The 5,180-nt window shown below is 39.1% G+C and overlaps 2 non-coding genes across 2 annotated transcripts; both read right to left on the bottom strand.

The window, feature by feature from the left end:
* Positions 1-804: 804 nt before the first annotated feature.
* On the bottom strand, positions 805-969 carry LOC124097804 (U1 spliceosomal RNA). The gene has a single exon (XR_006853376.1). It is a non-coding gene; the product is annotated as a U1 spliceosomal RNA (small nuclear RNA).
* A 1,131-nt stretch (positions 970-2,100) lies between these two features.
* LOC124097806 (U1 spliceosomal RNA) lies at positions 2,101-2,258 on the bottom strand. The gene has a single exon (XR_006853377.1). It is a non-coding gene; the product is annotated as a U1 spliceosomal RNA (small nuclear RNA).
* Positions 2,259-5,180: the final 2,922 nt, after the last annotated feature.

Raw genomic sequence — 5,180 nt, 5'->3', positions numbered from 1 at the left:
GTGTCTAACATGTGTTAGGCAAGTGCTCTACCACCAGTCCAGTAATACAATCTTTATTTCCATCCTGTATCTCTCTTAACCATTAAATCCCCATCTTAAAGAGCCTAAATTAAAACTATATGAGGGGCTGATGGTTGTGGCTCAGTGGCAGAGCGTTTGCTTAACATGTGTGAGGTACTTGGTTCGACCCCCGGCACCACACACACACAAAAATGGTATTGTGTCCATTTACAACTAAAAAAAAAAAAAAAATATATATATATATATATATATATATATATATATATATATATAATAAAAACATATATAATAGCATATATGTTATATATATGTGTATATATATGGTCTAACACAATTTGGGCTGTGGCTATAGCTCAGCGGTAGAGCGCTTGCCTAGCATGTGTGAGGCACTGGATTAAACCCTCAGCACCACATAAAAATCAATAAATAAGTTATTTTAAGAAAATTCACAACTGAATTTAGTTATCACAGGAAACAAGTTAATTAGTGCAAATCAATTTTACTTCTATATTTGGGCAAAAGCACTTGAGAAAAACAAACACTTCTTGGAAAACAAAATTTCAAATAGTTACTTAAAAGGCCTTCAAGATAGTTACCACATTATTATAGGGCTGTACTAGCGAAAAAACACTAAACTCTTTGTTCAGGGGTATTTGCTGCTACAGCCTAGTCAATAACACAGAACCCGCCAAACACATGAAAAATAAACACATTTTGTTATGGCTACATAGGAGTACTACACAAAACTATTGCACAAGTCTCACATTGAGCCAACAACCAATGCAGGGGAGAGCGCGAATGCAGTCCCCCACTATCACAAATTATGCAGTCAAGTTTCCCGCATTAGGGGAAATCGCAGGGGTCAACCCACACAAGAGTACAATGGATGAGCCTCACACTGGGAAAACTACCTCCACGATCATGGTATCTCCCCTGCCAGGTAAGTATGAGTTGGGATGGTTGCCTGGCATCACACCCTCAGACTCCAGACACTTTTCGCAAAGGGTCACTATCTTTGCGCAAACTCTAGCCCATCACTTTCAATATAACGACTTCTCCAAATTGTAGGAACCAAACAATAACAGTTTGATTACTATATTTATTTACAAAAAACTCAAAAATATATATAGATGAACAAGTCCAGAAGGCACTGCGGTCATCTGCATATACCAAGCCCCTTTTGATGATGTAAAAAACTTCTGACAAATCTGAGGCTTTTGTTGATGTGGTAGGCAAAATGACAGCCCACAAAAATGTCCAAAACCTAATCCCTGGAACCTGTAAATGTTACTTTCCACCTAAAGGGTACTGCTGATGTAAGGATTTGAGATACAGAGATTATCAGGTGTGCCTAAAATAATCACATAATTTGCATAAAGATGTAAGAGCAGTGGAGCATGCCTGTAATCCTGGGAGCTCAGGAGGATGAGGCAGGAGGATTGCAAATTCAAGGCCAGTCTGGCAGTTTAGTAAGAATGTATCACAAAACAAAACAACAAAAAAGTGGGCTGAGGATTTAGCTCAATTTTAGGGTGTTTTGTTTTGCTTTATTTTTCTCCAGTACAGAAAATTGAACTCAGGGTTCAGTATTACAAAAGAAAAACAATGCTGAATTGTGGAGCAGTTTGGAAATTGGGATGAAGGTAGCACAAAACTAAGAAATGTAGCATGTGCCTTGCCTCAGCAACAGCAAGGTGCTAAGCAACTCAGTGAGACCATGTCTCCAAATAAAATACAAAATAGGGGGCTGGGGCTGTAGCTCAGTGGTAGAGCGCCTGCCCCTCACATATGAGGCCCTAGGTTCCATCCTCAGCACCACACAAAAATGACTAAAATAAAGGTATTGTGTCTGTCTACAACTACAAAAAAATAATAATTATTATTCATGCTATCCCCATATTCCTGCTACTTCACAAACTATAACTCCAGGAGAAAATAGCTGTATTAAATTAACCTAAACCACTGCTAATAACAAGAAAAATTAATACAAACACATAAAAAAACTGTAAGTGTTCATAAATACTATGTCTGACCTGAAAAAGGCTGCAATCAGATATTTATTATTTGAACAAATCAAGTCAGGGGAAAGTATGAAAGCAATCCCCCACTACCACAAATTATGCAGTTGAGTTTCTCACACTTGGGGAAATCACAGGAGTTAGCACATCCAAAGTGCAATGGATGAGCCTCACATGGGAAAACCACCTTTGTGATCATGGTATTGAAGCCAGAATTAGACAGGCAGTCAGTGTAGATAGGTAAATTGAGTCAGGTTGGATCAAGGAGGCCAATTTTGAGTGAGTCTGGGAAGTTGGAGATAAGGGACCCCTGAGGGATCTTATCAAGAACCTGCTCCTGCTCCAACCTGTTGCCAAAGTAACCTGTCTCAGGAATTTCCCTCCCTACAGGGAGATATAGGTTGTTAATGTGTCCTTGGCTACTCCACCCTGCCCTTCCCCCTTTAACCCACCTGTTTCCCACCTTTTGGCCTTCCCACCGAGCATTACTGGGCCTAGTCACCTATGCAGGAAGGAGAAAGGGGGAAAAGCAGGAGAACAAAGGAATCCTAGGACATATAAAAAGGGCAGAATACCTCACTTCTGGGGATACCAGGATACTAGCTATGCCCCCTCTTCTCCCTCCCTGGAGAAGTCTATACTACCCCTTTTTAAATAAACCCGGTTTTTATGCTTGCTTTGGCGTGCTTCTCTACTGTTCAAACTTCAACATTTGGGGAAGCAGGACTTGTCACCAGTAACCTGCGGCATCAGCATCTCATCTGCCAGATAAGAAAGAGGCCTGACAATCCCATAATTCCAAAATGAAAAGATTCCAAAATGGAGTAACCACGCAGCAAATATTGTGCATCTGGATATGGCAACATCTTGGAAAATACAGGCCTGTGATAAGAATGACCAGCAGTCATTGTGCTTATTTACATAATCCATACCCCTTTCACTGATCTCATTCAGCACAACTTTTGTAGTATGCTTGGTAATGCTACTGAAATAAAATGTAAAGGTAAATATACTCTACAGATAAAAAGCTAAACAACATACACTAGCTCCTGTCCTCAAAGGTTATGATGCTGGTTACTGTGATTTGTGGTACAGTTATGTAACCTGAATGAGCAGGTCTGAAAAGATGAAATTTGGTTAAACAACATTTGAAGGACTTAGGGTATAGTTTATTGGTAAAGTGCTTGACTAGCCCATCTGAGGCCCTGGGTTAAATTCCCAACCCTATGAGGGAAAAATAAAAGTAGAAAGTTAAAAAAAATACATTAGAAAACCCAGTGAACATATTGTAAAAACTTGGTTTAGTCCAAAGCACCAAGCATAAGTGCAAAATGCTTTCTTTCAAACATACAGCAAATCATCATTGTTACTTGAAAGACCCGTTATACAAGTGATAATATTTTTAGGAAGTTTTTTTTTAATGGCAGAGTGGCCCTTTTTAAAAAAATATACTTTTGTTTATTTTTATGTGGTGCTGAAGATTGAACCCATTGCCTCATATATGCTAGGCAAGCACTGTACCACTGAGCTACAACCCCAGCCCACAAATGCTAATTTTGAAAAGAAGTAAACTAGGAAAATGTTCCTAGTCCTTAATTGTAAATCTGGAGTGTGATAGATGACCCTCACCTCCATGATCACTGTCTTCCCTCTAAAGCAGGAATAAGTTATATTTCCATGTATCCTTAAATTCTCTCTCACTTAATCCCACAGGTACAGGGTCAACTATCTGTTTTTCCACAGGTTTTTCTTAAATCTAGAACTGGACCACTGGAGAATCCATTCTACAAGAAACTCCTGAACTCTATTAGAATCCTGTTAGATTCCTTTAAAAAAAAAAAAGCAAATCCTGTCTCAGGCAATAGTGAATAATTAATGTATTCAACATCCACATAATAAATAGTATCACTCAATGTTTTCCTTTCTTCCTCACTGTACGCTAGAATTAGAGTGTTCAAGTTTAATAGTGTTCTTCAAGTGTCTCCCCAAGATCATATTTGAACCACCCTATTTCCCAAGTCTTTTTTTTGGCTTGCCTCAAATTTGCTATCCTTCTGCTTCAGGCTCCAGATTGCTTAGATGAGAGGCTGTGTCACCATACCTGATTTTGAAGCTTTTTTGCTTTGCAGAAGAATTCTTCTGATATTATCTCCTCTGCCAAAATAAATTATCCAGAGTTTCATATCTTTAAAGCAGGAGGAAATAATATTGTTTTAAAAATCTTATGGGGCACTGGGTTCGATCCTCACCACCACATTTAAAAATAATTAAAATAAAGGTATTGGGTCCATCTACTCTGTGTGTGTGTGTGTGTGTGTGTGTGTGTATGTATATATTTCTTGTGGTGCTGGGGATTAAACCCAGGGCCTTATGCATGTGAGGCAAGCACTCTACTAACTGAGCTATATCCCCAGCCCTGTAACTAAAAATATTTTTAAAAATTTTATTAAAGATTAATAAGCAGCCAGGCCCAGTATCACAATTTATAATCCCAGACACTCAGGAGGCTGAGGCAGGAGGATTTCGAGTTCAAAGCCAACCTCAGCAGTTTAGTAAGGCCCTAAGCAACTCAATGAGACTCTGTCTCTAAATAAAATATATATATATATAAAAATGGCTGGAGATGTGGCTCAGTGGTTAAGTGCCTCTGGGTTTAATTCCTGGTACAAAAAAAGAAAAAAAAATAGCTGAAGCTGGGGGAATTGGCACATGTCTGTAATCCTAGCAACTCTGGAGGCTGATGAAGGAGGATCACAAGTTTGAGGCCATCCTCAGCAATTTAGCAAGATCCTAAGAAAATTAATGAGACCATCTCAATATAAAAAATAAAAGGGGATCTGGGCACAGCGGCCCAGGAGGCTGACACAGGAGAATCGTGAGTTCAAAGCCAGTCTCAGCAATGGCAAGGTGCTAAGCAACTCAATGAGACCCTATCTCTAAATAAAATACAATATAGGGCTGGGGATGTGGCTCAGTGGTCAAGTGCTCGGAGTTCAATCCCTGATACTAAAAAAATATAATAATAAAAAGGGTTGGGGTGTAGCTCAATGGTAGAGTACCTCTGGGTTCAATCCAGCACCAACAAAACAAAACAAACAAAAAATTTGCCCAAAGCAGACATAATCCCATAGATCAATCTAC

The sequence above is a fragment of the Marmota monax genome, unplaced genomic scaffold (genome assembly GCF_021218885.2).
Source record: "Marmota monax isolate L192 unplaced genomic scaffold, Marmota_monax_Labrador192_F-V1.1 WCK01_AAM20220418_F8-fsc01871, whole genome shotgun sequence".
Lineage (NCBI taxonomy): Eukaryota > Metazoa > Chordata > Mammalia > Rodentia > Sciuridae > Marmota > Marmota monax.
The sequence above is the reverse complement of the archived record's forward strand: the minus strand, read 5'-3'. Positions and strand labels throughout refer to the sequence as shown.